Consider the following 14027-nt stretch of genomic DNA (forward strand, 5'->3'; position numbering starts at 1 on the left):
CTCCTGGCCCTCCTGCTGCACGTCCTTCTGGTTGGGATGCAACACTCCTGAGCTTGTAGTAGGTGGTCCTTGAATATCAACCAACTTCTGCCATGCTGTGTTGTTTCTTCAGCAGATATCAAAAGTGGCTTTCCTGAAGTTTAGTTGGACATGCAAAAATGTGTATGAGCTGCCAGGTTGGCAGCCTTTGCCAAGCAGAAATATCATGTCTTCTGGCAAAAGCCAGGCATATGTGAGAAACTTCCTGTTATTGGATGGATGCAATTTTTTCGTTGGGTTGTTAAACCTGGCTTTAGTGTCTGAGTCAACATTGTGCATGTGGCTTTAGAAAAATCAAGACTTTTGAGACTTTCCCCTACTTGCATCTTTTGTAATGTAACTGAGTACCTACAGAAGGGCTGTATTTTTTTAATTCTCCTCCTGCCCTGTGTCTATATATATATACCCTGTGATGTTGCAGGAGTGTTCACTTTGGAAGCAATCTCTTAGCCAAACCAAAACCAAATACACAAGGTGGTGTTCTTCTCCTCTTAGTGAGAAGGGGAGAGGGGTTGTAAAGAGTGATAGAAAATTATCACCTGGGAAGGACAGGAAGCCTGTGAAGGAAAGAGGCCTTTTTCTGTTGAACCTAGTGACAAACAGCCACACAAAACTGGGAGTTCTAATTACAGTGTTGTGTTGGGGGCAGAGGTGTTAAACACTGGGTTAGTATTTTAGGTAGGACCTGTGAAACAAATTGATGAACACTTTTAGGTTTGAAGACAATGGTTCTTTGATAATCCAGCAAGGGTGGATCTCATCAGTGCTTGCATGCACAGCATCAGTGCTCAGGGACTGCGCATCCCCCCTCACACACATTTGAAAGGTACTGCTGCAAAGTTAAAATTACAGCGATTTACATAGGTGATGCAGACAGGCTTTTTCTTCTCACCCTCCAAATATTGTTACTGCACTACATTCAGTATGGTAAAATTGAGTTTCAACTCATCTTGGGCTTTCTAAGCAATTCGGAGGTCTGGCTTCTCAAAACCTTACCAAGACTTTGTTTTTATTGTACTGTCCTGGGTTCAGCAGGACATCCCTCTGGGAGCAGGGGGAGGAAAGGGGGGGAGTGAGCAAGCAGTTGCGTGGTTCTGGGTTACCAGCTGGGCTTAAACCACGAGATGTGCTCAGTTTAAATCTAAAAAAATGAATTTGGATGATAGTTTTGTCAAGATGTAGGTTGAGTAATCTATATTCTGCTTGTAAGATGGTTTGCAAAATAAGGCCTGTTTGGTTTAAGCGTCAGTTTTCTGAGGTCTGAAGCTTCCTTTGCTACTTATTGCTACTTGTGAGCTGTAAAAGATACAGAAAGTAGCACTACTTCAAGGCTTGAGGTTTTTTGAGGGCATAGTGTGAAGCTGAGCATGTGTGAGCGCTGTGTTTTTGCAGGTATGCCAATCACCAAGCAAATCTAACAGTTACTGCATAAATAAACAGGAAAGGAAGCAAGGCCACCTCTCTAGAAAGCTCAAGTATTTACCTTTGCTCTTTTGTAGTCCCTGTTAGATATTTTAAACTCATTGCAGAGTTGCGTTTTTGTGAACTGTAACTGCAGGGGTAAAACCTCTGATGGATTTTTATGAAACAGAACATTAAACAGTCAGCGGAAGGTCTGTGGAAATACTATTCTGGATTAGTTCTCTTATGTGTGGATTGGGAAGAAACTAATTCCTTACTCTAGGAAATCATAGCGTGCAACACAATTAAAATCCAACGTCATCCTTTGGGAGTAGTTAAGAAAGGTCTTTAAAAAGAAACGAGCGGTTTCTTTGACTCAGGATTCTGAGAGCACAGGAAGGATGGTGGTGTCTACAATTAGATACACCCATCTACTCCACCCAGTTTGCACAGAGTCAGCTCCAGTTATTTCTGAGTTTGCATAATCCTTTGGGAATAAACAAGAGGCAGCAGGGTATCGTTTATGCTTTGATCATACAGGGACTTGCAGGATGGGTACTAATTAGGTTCAGTGCTGTGTTGGTCTCCTGTGTAGGTTTTGAAAAGATGTATGTAGCCTTTTTTGTTGTGACTGGTCTAAAGAAAAGAAATGCAAGTGTAAACACAGTAAATGCCAGCCAAAATATGTTTTATGAATGCCAGGGAGAAGGTATTTGGCCATGGCTTGATTCAGCAGTTGCTGCTCTGTGTATGCTGCAGCATTTTACATTGTAAATATAGGGATTTTTAGTATTGAGAGAACACCTAGTAGTTTCTCTAGTAAGGCTATATATAGGCTGTGGACATATCCTTGGTCATTAAAGCTAACCGTATCAGTAGAAAGTGAGTTGACATGAAATCTGCTGCTTACTTGCAAATTAAATCTCTGTGTTTTTTTTCTTCTAAAGTACATAACTCCCAAAGAGACTGAGAAATTGATATGCATCAAGCCTCATCCTATGCAGGTACATGCTGCACCTAAGCAGAACTCAAGATGTGCCAGAAAATGGGCTTCAGCTTCTGCCTTGGATGCGCAATGCCTTTTGTGGTTGCTGAGACTTGGCTTTGGTGGGAACAGGATGAAGTTCTTTCAAGTCCGTGTTCAAGCTGGTGCTTGCCATTGTAGTCAGACACAAATGCAGGTGCTTGTAGGAAAGTGGACATGTAAGAAGTGCCGTGAATTGGGATTTCAGTAAATACTGATCTTTTGGGGGCATACACATGCAAGGAAGCAGAGTTTTAATGGTCCTGGTGGAAATACCAGTCTGTCATTTTTAATGCTTATGGAGAGCTGATGCTTGTACTTCCTTTAGGAATAAATTGAGCTAGAGGAAGTTACTTCCCAGTCTGGTGTGTTCACCAGAGGGAAAACCCATAAATGAATCAAAGGTCCCATCTTGAAACAAGCAGATGGAAGTGGAAGATAGTGCTGGTGTTTTGTAACAGTCTCTAATATTTTCGTTTTTTTTTTTTTTTACCTTGCCATGTTTTGTGTTCTGTCCCTTTGCTTCTCCAAGTGATGCTTCCCACCAGAAGCATTACATGCTTGCCCTATGGGACAGCCAAGCCTTGTGGGCCTGGAGCACAAAACCTGTGCTAAGCAGGGAGCACTTTGGTCTTTATCCTTTCTTGTTTCTCATATACATCAAAGAGGCTAAGGTTATAAAAACAAGGTGTAATGGGCCAGTGCCTGAAAATAGGGTTTGGGAACATTTTTATCACAGTTGGATCATGTAAGTACAGTTAGATTTTGAGTTAATTCCAAAACCAGCTTGCGCCTGTGTTGGCACTGCTGTATGTTCCCCTTTCTTGTTGGGAGGGGCCTAAAGAGGTATATATAAACACACTTCCCAGTAAGCTCTTTGAGCCTCTAGTGATGAATGGCTCAGGCTTCCTGAGCGTCATTTCTCCTTTACTGCTCCGAATTCATCTGGTCATCCTTTGAACCCAGGTAAACTTGTAGCACTCACTATGTAACAAGAGGAGGATGTGTGTTGCAATGAAGGGATCGCAGGGCTCACCCATGTGTAAAGCGGTGATAACACCCATTGCACTGACACAGGATGTTGGGAATGAAACACCCTGTGGTCCTCAGAGATAGCTCCTTATTGTCTCTTTAGTGTTGTTCCTTTTGCCCATGGGATGAAGAAAGTATATATTTGAAGCCCTAATTTGCAGTATTAATCCACATCATGCTTATTAATAAGGTATTGGATAGGTGAATATGTCTGAATCAGTGCAGTTTAACCTGTGAATACTCTCAGTTATTTGGGGGGGAGGGAAGGGAGACAGAAGCAGTGATTATTTGATAACTGGCTTGTGTTTTATCTTCAAAGTCTTTGAGTAGCATATATGTTGTTCTGGATTTCCTAACTGGGTCCTGGAAAGAAAATGGTCATTGCATGAGCAGCAGGTACAGGTTGTGTGTTTGGGATAATGAAATGTCCTACTGAGGTGCTGCAAAAGTATACTGCAAATTAAGGAGTTGGATTTCTCTCTGGCTTGTATTTTGTGTGAGTCTTCACGGTGTGCAAAGAAATACTCAGGGTGTGGAGACTGGGTTAGTTTATGTTTAACAGGAAAAAAAAGCCCTCCACACCCAGGAGACCTGTTGTTGATTTTTAGCATGAAACATGGCCACCTATTAACTCACGGTTTTGTTGTTGTTGGTTGCTTGGTTTTTTGTTTGTTTGGAGTTTTATTTTTGTTTGTGTGGGTTTTTTTTGTGTGTGTGTGTGATTTTGTTTGTTTTGGGGAGGTGTCCTTTGGGTTTTTTGTTTCTTCGGTTTTTTTTTGTGGAGGGGGGGTGGTTTGGGTTTTTTTTTCCTCAGTTTTGGGTTTTTTGTAAGAAGCTTCTAATTGTGCTGGAAGGTGTTGGCTTCTTTTAGGTCCTTCTTTGAAGAGCAAGAGATAGCATCAGCAGAGCATGAAGTTGGTATTTGAAGAAGGGCACAGTGCTGCTGCTGCAAAATAGAGGAAATGGGGAGAAAATCACCAGATCTTCTATCTCTGCTCCTTCATGGCATAAAGATCAGTATTAGTGTGATATTAAACCTTGTATACAATATTAAACCATTTAATATAGGGATTGTTGGGCAGGCCTACAAACCGGTGGTACCGTGAGTTCATGAAATGTGAATTCAGTATAAACTCCTTTTTTTCTTTTCCTTTTATTTTTTTTTTCATGAAAGGAGAAGTATTTTGCTTGCAGTGACTGCAGTACCCAAGTATGGGTATTTTGGCTCCCTTTATGCATAATAAATTAGTGACTTGCTATATCCAGCCAGCCATACTTAAAATGAGCAAGGGTATTTTCCTGAAAGGTTCTTGATTGATTCTTGGATGACAGCAGCAACTGGCATCCATCACTACATGCCATGTTTCTGGATAAGGCCAACTGGATCTGTCAAAAGCTTTAAAGAAGCCAGAGCAGCTGATAGGTGCCAAAGTACTGGTATACAAAACCAGTAACATTGTAGCAAGATATGGGACAAATAACAAAGGAATTAACTCTTTGATGGAAAAGTCAGTGGTGCTACCTATGATGGAAAAATCAATGGTGCTACCTGTGTGTCCCATTACGGTATTTGTTGCCTTTCTGTAAACAGAGGCCCTTGGGTTGCAATTTGGGGTTTGGAAGAAATACAACCAAATTGATGTTCTGAGGCAGTGACTTTAACCAGAGCATTTTGACACAGCTGGATAATGAGACTTAAAAATAAGTGGAACAGAGAATAGGAGTGGCACTTCACAAGCTGGGAGTGCTGTAGCTGGATGCGACATATAGTCACGTGTGAATAACGCCCTGCTGTGTGCAAAATGCACTTCCAGTTGAGGTGGTGAGTTTGAAAAGGGTGTATTGTTTATATTTTTCTCTTTTATGGAAAGCTTCACTCTTCTAGGTTAAAATGTGATCCCAGTGGTATTAAACACCTGTTTTCAACTTGGTATCTGATTGCACATCTCCTGTATGAAAGTGAATTGCCGTAACAGTGTGCTACCTTTTTTTTCTCTTGTTTCTGAAGAGATGCTGGGAGCTTGACTTTTTAGGGCAGCCTTAGCTTCTAATGGCAAAGCTGCTAATGAGAAGATCTTAGTTCTTCTCTATCTAAAGGGCAGCCAATGGTGTTTAACCAGGATAAGGGTGTACACACCTTGTAGCCCAGGGAAGCACATATGATGAGCAAAATGATTTTTATCCATTTAGAAAGATGATGCCGATTAGACAACAACCCCAGAGATTTAAGCTGCTTCCGTGGCTTGGACAACACAAGTGGCATGGAGGATCGATCGCTTCATCAGTAGCAAAAGGTCTCATGTCCTGGTGAACCTCCAGGGATCCCACTGATATTTCTGCCATCCTTTTTATGGATTTTAGTCACAGTGAGTGCACAGGAATGCATGTGTATGTGTGACCCATTAGAGCTGTTGCAACATGGTGCAGTCCTGTGACTGTGCCCAGGGTCATATGCAGAAGGGGAGTGAACTGGGAGCTGCCTAGGAGTCGGTTAGCGAGCCAAAGCATTGGGAGGTTGCAAAACTGACTTGAGGTCAAAGTACAAACATGCGTTAAAATAAAACGTGACACGTTTCTTAATTCACTTCTGAAGGAGGAGCAGGGGATGTTTCCAGAAGACAGTGGTTTGCTACCAAGTTGCATGATCATCCTCTTTGCAAGTGATTTAAAACACACCTTTGTCCTTGTACGCATGCTCACACAAGCGATGATGAAATTAGCTTCTTTGTCGGAGGAAAGATTTTTTGTTCAGGTAATACGGTTCAAATCAAAAGCAGGTTGAGCTTTCTATAGGAAAAGAAAGAGAAGTATGGTTTCCTCCAGACATTGCTCCACGAGTCACAAGTTACATGACACAGCATTTTCCATGGAAGCTTAATTGCTGGAGCTGATGAGTACATCTGCACCCTGGAACCACCCTTTGTGCTTGATACACCTAAACACTTAACCTGGCATTTCTAGAAATTTTTTTATTAATACTTCATAGATTTTAAACTCAACCTTTTAGTATTTCGAGTATATATCAGAAGCCCATTACAGGAAATTTAATGACATTTTTTTCAGTTTGAAAAGCAACTGCCCATTCTTAACAGCCTTGCACATAAGAAGTTGCAATGGCTGTTAGTGCTGTAATACAGATGTAGTAATAATAAATTATTATTATACCATAGATGTAATCAAATTTCAGGTCATTTCTCAGTAGGAAAGGTAGTAGAGTGGGGGAGTGTCCACTGTGCCTTTTTTTAAGCTTCTGGCCTTCAAGATGATGTGTTATATCAAACAGGAAAATATATATTTGCTGGTTGAAAACCTGCAAAAGATATGGTGGAGCCTTGATGGCCAGAACAGGTTTGTTTTAGGAATGACTGATTTTTGCATCTTTAATAAAAAGGGCTTCATTTTTGGATCAAAAAGCAGATGTGCTGGAAGGTCTCTGCCAGAGCTGTTCAAAACATAGCAATGTCCTCAGTTTTCTGTGTGAAGATTTTGTTTGTGAAGACATTTCAGCTTAAGAAAGGTGGTTAAAAAATCCCAGCTTGGAGCTGGAAGGAGTAAGAAACTTGATATAAATAATAAGCAACAGGATTTGTTACATTCACAGCATCTCTGGATAAATCTGTGTAACAGATTGCACAGTGAGTTTGCTATAAACTAGGTCACTTGTTTTGTGGGGTGAAAGTGCTGAAAGAGTAATAAGCAGCAATTTTAGAATGGCATGGATTGTTCAGCATATTGTGATTCTAAAGCCTAAGTAGAAGGTTTGATGCTTATAGCAAACAGTGCAATTGCTAATGTATCCTCTCAAATGAGCATTGTAGTTAAGACCAAATAGCTTCACTGTGAAGGGAATTGGCTATCTGGTTTTTATAATTTTTAAAAATTTGTCCTTGTTGTTGTTGAATGTAGTATTTTAAAGTGTTTTGAAACAAATGACGGTTAAAGTAGCTTTTTAATGCTGCTGTAGCACTTATTTCCCCTGTTATATCAGTGACCAGAATCAAGTTACTTGAAGGAACAAAACACAAAAAAGCCCCAAACAAATGAACAATTCCCCCCCCCCAAACAAACAAACAAACAAACAGCTTAAAAGGTTCTTGGGATATGTGTGGTGGATGTATGGATTTATAATGCTCATGTGAAGCAATATGAATGTGTCTTCTCTGATAGGTGTTGATCCTAAGAATTGGTAATTGGTCTTTGAACTTGTACCCGCTTTTGTGCTGGTAGTGATCCTCAGGAGCCAGCAAGCCATATACCTCCTTGCTGAGTCCTGCAGAAATGCCTCCTGAAAAGGCAAGCATGTATTCCTTCCTTAAAGCCTTGCACTGGAGGGACAGCTGCTTACTAATTTAAGGAGAAAGAAATGCATTGCTTTAGAAGTTGTCACTGGTTTACGATGTTTCTTGCTCCAGTGACGGGAGAAGGTAAAGCCACTCTCTGTGTATCAGTTGTACTTTTAGGTGCTGGAAGGCTGCTCTCTTGACAGTACCTGCGTCTCTTGAATTACCAAGAAACGTTGGCACTGAAGCTTGGTAGAAGCTATTTCTGTTAGGTGCCAGCAGTCGATCTTAAATCTACTGTTATGTAACATAGCTCATGTTCTCATCAGTAATGAAGCAAGCAGGTCAACACTTGGTGGTCATCTCTCTTCTTTAGGCATTTTTATGTGGATAGTCATCCTCACATTGAAGCATGATATGGGAAGATGGAGATGAAGCAGAACAGCAGCCATGAAACTGAGAGCAGCATTCCCAGATGTTCAGACCTATAGAAAGACAATGATGTAATCAGTTCAGGCTGTTCTCCATTTTAGCCCTTAGGCTAAATATGTCCTGGTCAAATTGTGTAGAAGAAAAAAATCCTTTGCATGTACTTTGGAAGAATTTAAGTATATTTCTTTTTATTTGCTTAGGACTTTATCAGGCATTAAGTTGTATCTGTCTGGACACATACAATATTTAAATGCATAATGATTAAACATGTTGAAAAGCTGTTCCCAAAGCTCACTTTTAAGTACCTGTAATACTTGTCAAACTGTCATCTCTTCTCCCTTCTGGCCCCACCTTACTTGTGGGAAAACAGGGCTGGCTTCATTACATGCCTTGAGGTCACTTAACCCATACAGTTGTGGATCACTGTATGGGGAGTGTGTGTGGGGGAAATGCAAGATAAGATCTGCTGGATTAATAAAAGGGCATTTTTGTAAAATAGGAATGCATTTATTGTCAGAAGTAAGTAGTTAAGTTAGCCTCTGTCCTTACCAGGTGACTTCTGCTGTCCCATGACGTCTGTAATGGTCCAAAGTAGACATAAGTGTCACCTGCACACGTACACGCCTGTACTGTGTCTCCTAATTAAACCTTTAATTCCTCATATATATGCTCAGTGGAAGGAATTTACAGAATTGATACCAATTGAATTACATGTAAGAAATCTTTAGGTACTGAGTAATTACCAGTTCAGCTCCAGAATCCCTCCTAGAAAGTAGGACGAGGTTGGGCAGATGCATCTGTTTTGCGTTACAGAGCTCAATTACTTTAAAACTGTTGGGGGGGGGGGAAAGGCATAGGGAGCTCACTAGTGCCTCATCAGCATTTCCTCCTCGGCTTTTAAATAAAGTGGGCTGAGTTGGACTTGTCTCTGGCTTTCTGGAGGTACAGTTTAACAGTTAAGATCCTTCCTAAAAGAGCTATGAAAAAGGAAGTCCAATGGTTGGTTCACTTCAGCTGGAGTCTGCCATCTCCCATATTAATGGTGATCTGCAGGAGGAGAATGAGTCTATGGTTTTTAACTCTTAATTAGGAAAGAAAGTATTTGAGAAAGGAACAAGTTGGACGTTTAAACAAACTGCTTTTTTGTTGATCTTTAAAACAAAAGGCTTAGAAAATTAATAAAAGGCAATCGAACTGGGTGGGTACTCTGACTAACAGAATGCTGACTGTTCCCCTTGAATTGGTGCTTGCAGACATACAACTTGATGTTCAGAGTCCTTTATCAAAACCTGCTCCTCACCCATGTCCTCACCAGTATTTGAAGGTTACTGACAAACCCATGGACTGTTTTGGCTTCTTGGTTTTGTGGAGGAGCTGCTCATGAACATGTTGCATTTGATACGTAGCTGTCTACATGTCTTAGGAACAAGGACTGGTGGGCCATACTCAGGGGGCATTGTATATGTTAAAAAAAACACCCACAACAAAACCACAAACCCAGACCAACTGCTCCTTAAAAGCATTTGTTTTTTTCTTTTCTGTATGACAAGATTGGTATGTAAGGATTTCTCTGTGTGGCTTCAGAAAAGACTTTTCCACCCTATATTTCTTCCATGTGGCCCTGCAGATTCCTCAGTGTTACTGACAACAGGTTGCCTCTCTAGGGATGTTCAGGTGTACTATGTGTTAATACCAGTGTCTGTTTCCTCCTCCCCCCTCCACCCTATTTCATCTCTGGAGTGGAAACAGGCCACTTTATATGCCTCTTGAGTTCACTTCTGGACAGTATCTCATGCAGCAGCCAGTGAACTGCATAGAGTCCTTGCTCTCATGTAAGCTGCTGAAAAACACTCTGCTAGTGCTGCTCAGATCATCAGTCTTTCCAATATGTGGCTTCAGTCTGCTTTGTACTGTGGTTTTGACTCAATGTGGACTTCCCTGCTGTCCCAAGGGGAGCAGCCAGTAGACATCCTCCACTCCCTGTCATGCTCACTGGGGATGCTTCACATCTTCCTTTCCAGCTCATCTCTGCCAGGGGGTAGCTTTCTTGGTCCTATACGTTTCTAGTCCTTTGTTCATCTTTGGGATAAAGGCTGAGTACATGCCCCCAGGGACAAGTGATGCTGCCCAATCAGGGACTCTGCCGCTGCTGGTAGCAGTGGGATGTGGCCAAAAACTTCATTGCAAAGTGGGATGTGCCCAAAAACTTCATTTGTTATTTTGCTTAGTTTTAGTGTGGTGTTTTGTTGTAGAGTTTATTTATTTACGGATAGGGTGGGACTTAACATCTCGTGTTTATATATATTGGAAAACTGAATACTTTCTCCTTGCACTGACACAGATTCACAATGTCATCTTGAGGCTTTCAAAAGTAATACTAATACAAGGCTTTGCTTTGGGTCACTTGCACACATTAAGAATCATTAGACCTGAATGTATGTGATGATTTGATTTCCTCATGTTTCAGCTGTTACATTGCTGGTAAAACCCAGAGCTCCTGGGAGGCGTTGCGCCGTCAGCTGTAGGAAACTGCAGCCCTCCAGCGGGGCTGGTGCTCCCGTCCGTCCTCCTCCTCTGTCTCCTCCTCTCGCCCGCTGCTGACGCACTCGGCGGGGTGAGACACTATGGCCGGGGAGGGAGCGGCGGCAGCGGGAGGGCGTTTGCTTCGTGGCCGGTGCTGGTCCGCTTACCTCTCGTGCTTTTCGTTTCCAGGCGCTTCCTGTGCGGGACTGGGGAGCAGGGAGGACAGGAGTACTTGCGGAGCCTGGTGTGACACTGCCTGTGCCGGGAAAGTTGAAAGGCAACTTTTAATTTGAAGGAAGTTCGGCTCACGAAGGAGACGCCAGCGGGAGCCTCAGGTCCGGGAGTCGCTCTGCTGAAGCAGCGGAGGGGTCGTAAAACGCTTCAGCTTGCAGAGGCCTCGCTGCTGTCTCCCTTTCCTCTTGCCATAAACATCGTGTCTGGCTGGTAGCTGGGAAAAGTTGGCTGCTGTTACCTGCTGCGTGATTTCCATAGGTGAGTATCTCTCTGGCTCTGGATGATCTCATTTTAGTTAAGAGGCATGTTTAACTGCTCGTGAAGCGCTAGGTTGGAAGCAAGCAGGAGGACTGGCATACAACAGTAAGATCTAAAATACGGCTTTTGGGCATTTTATTTATTTATTTATTTATTTTTAAAGGTGACGCTCAAGCTTGTGGTTGTCCTCCGTCCCCTCACTTCCCCCTTAAAGCCAGCCACGCTGCCAGCACCCAGGGCAGCAGTTACATGGCTGGTAAGTACCCCAGTCTTGTTCCCCAAATTATGTCCAGGGTCCCGCATGTCTCTGTCAAGTAGGTTCATATCTCACTGTGGCTGGACATTGAGGCATGGTAAAGTCTCTCCATGGTTTCTGGGTTTTGAGATTTTTTTTTTTGCAACATACCAGTACGAGGTAATCAGAGTTATGTGGTGTGGCAGTGGTGCTTGCTTGCAGAAACAGAATTCAGGGACAAGCTGCTGTTCCTTTTGCCATCTTGGGCACATCTCCCAACCCCTCCTTAATTGCTGCCAGTATCCCCAGGGCAATTGCAGTGAGTGCAACAGAGAGTAACAGTAAGAGCAAGAAACTGTTTTGGTTTTTTTTTAGCAGCTGTACAAAGCAACTGTGATGATACGCATGTGTGTTACCCACTGCCCCCAAATGTGAATACTTTGCTTTTAGAGGAGGGTGGCCCTGGGCGTGTAGAGGAACACAGTAAGTAGTCATGGGGAAACACAGAAATCCTTTTGATGAGCTGAATGTGCTTCAGGTGGAGGAATATGACTTTATCATTAAGCTCTTAGGTACACATCTGGGTGTCTCCATGGTATGTGATCCTATTTGTGTGCTTCTGGCATAGATGCCTTTTCTCCTCACTGTGAATCTCTTCTGAACTGAATGCTTTAATCTGAGTTTTGGTTTTTTTTATTCAACTTTTGGGCAAGAAATTAAAACCCCTGTGCATGTAGTAGCTCATCTCTTTGTGTATTTTTGTGTATCTGTGTTTGTGTTTATGCAGGCATTGTTTTTTAGTCTGTGTATGTGTATATATATAAAAAAAGTTGTTTTCTAAAGCAGGATGGGGTAAGCAAGCTTAGAGGAGCATTAAATTCCTCTTTTCCTGTTAAGTAATACCATGCCTACTTCCTTTGTGAAGTAGGCATGTTGATTTGGTTGTGCAAATGAAGGCAGGAAAGCAGACCATAACAAAACACACTCTTATGAAATACCTGCTTAGAGTACTGTCTGGTAAATCATTAGCACATGGTCACAGTTCTTGTAAAGGCTGCTAAAGAGGCTTTTGACCTCTGAAACTCCCTTTTTCCAGAGGTGAGAAGTCAAGTTACTTGCAGATCTTGTTTCATGTGCGGGTATTTGCTGCTGTTGTGATTTCTGTACTGGTTAATCAAGCAATTTAGTTCAGTGGATTAAGAACAGGAGAGGACCACCTCCCCATGCGTAAAGAATATTTTCCTAAGAGAACAGGTACAGCTAAGGCAGAGGGAAAGAACCCAGCATGCCAGGCTGCTTGGTGGGATCAGCTCATGCATTGTTGTTGTGCTGGAGAAACCATAGGTAGATGATGCTTTTATTTCATGTGAGCAAGAAGCTTGTTCTGTGAAGCAGCTTGAGGTGGGAATCAGTATTCAGCTCTTCATTAAAGTAACTTGAGGCCAGGAATATTTTTGCAGAAACCAGCGACTAAGATGTGTGGTTATCCACAAACTGACAAGAGCAGTGTACTTTCCTGGGCCATTGCTAGTGTGCGTAGTGAGGAACAGGTTTTTATACCTATCTGCCACCTGTGCTGAGTGTGGATATGGGCCGTTGTGTTCATGGTGGGGTTTCTCTCCCCTGGCCACAGCAGCAGCATAGCAGTTGCTGAATCACATCAGTTTCTGCCACATGCCTACCTGTAAATGCTGCAACTCATTTAATGAAACTTAATTTTAAATGGGTTTAGGGCTAATAGGCTGTTTTGCTCAGCATCGTTTTTTCCTGGGATTCAAACCTGTTTGAGCTTGGAAGATTTGCTGTCGGTCTAGCTGTGCTTAATTCTACACTAGACTTCTGTTTTGCCTGACACTTGTTTCTGTAGGCATGTAGGAAATGGATTTCTCCAAGGCATTTGATACTTATAATATGTAAAGGCCTGTCTGCGTTTGCAGTAAGCCTATTTTGTGCAAGTAAGTTGAAGTACAGAAAATATGTGCAGGTAACTCAAAATACAGAAAATATGTAGCATATGAAAACACATCATGGAGAACAGCAACAGTAGCCTCATTTGCAGTACTTAAAGTTGTTGCTTGAAAAAAAGAGAACGGACTTAGCTCAAGAAGGGCTTAAGCTGTTCTTATTGTCTGCATCCAAGCCCATGACTCAAAACTTCCAGCTAAATTCTTAAGCTCCCTAAATTGACCTTGGAGTTAGGCTTTGCATTCCCTAAGCTGTGTTGTTTTAGGTGCCAAGTTCTCAGCCTGGCTGTCTGATGCCAAAGGTCCTACAAGGAGATTTTCGGTTTTCTTCCTGAGTATAGCTGGTCCTGTAAGTCTTGAGAGCACAGTCTTGAAACCTGGACCTCACACTAAGAAAACCCAAAATAACACCAACAAACACAACCCCCCCCACAACAAACCAACCACAACAACAAAAAAGAAACACAAAGAAAAAATAAAACAACACATCCCAAAGCCAAAAGCCTGCTTTGTGCTATTCCACATGGCTCAGTGCTTTGCACAGCCCCATGTTTCCATGTGCTGGTGAAAGCTCAAAACTGCTCTTGTTGCTCGGGAAAGTGCCC

The 14027-nt window shown here is 42.3% G+C and overlaps 1 protein-coding gene across 4 annotated transcripts in view; it reads left to right on the forward strand.

Moving 5' to 3' along the window:
- SGMS1 (sphingomyelin synthase 1) overlaps window positions 1-14027 on the forward strand; it is a 103154-nt gene that overhangs the window by 56772 nt on the left and 32355 nt on the right. For 3 of the 4 annotated variants that reach the window (XM_061373849.1, XM_061373848.1, XM_061373850.1), the window contains one exon: window positions 10921-11223. The gene's annotated coding sequence lies outside the window, so the exon portion shown is untranslated. Of the gene's footprint in view, window positions 1-10828; window positions 11224-14027 lie in introns of those variants that run through there. The other variant, XM_061373847.1, reaches the window with a different exon arrangement.

This window comes from Neopsephotus bourkii, unplaced genomic scaffold (assembly GCF_033783945.1).
Source record: "Neopsephotus bourkii isolate Nb327-2 ecotype Australia unplaced genomic scaffold, CSIRO-AGI_Nbou_v1 NB_1634, whole genome shotgun sequence".
Taxonomy (NCBI): Eukaryota; Metazoa; Chordata; class Aves; order Psittaciformes; family Psittacidae; genus Neopsephotus; species Neopsephotus bourkii.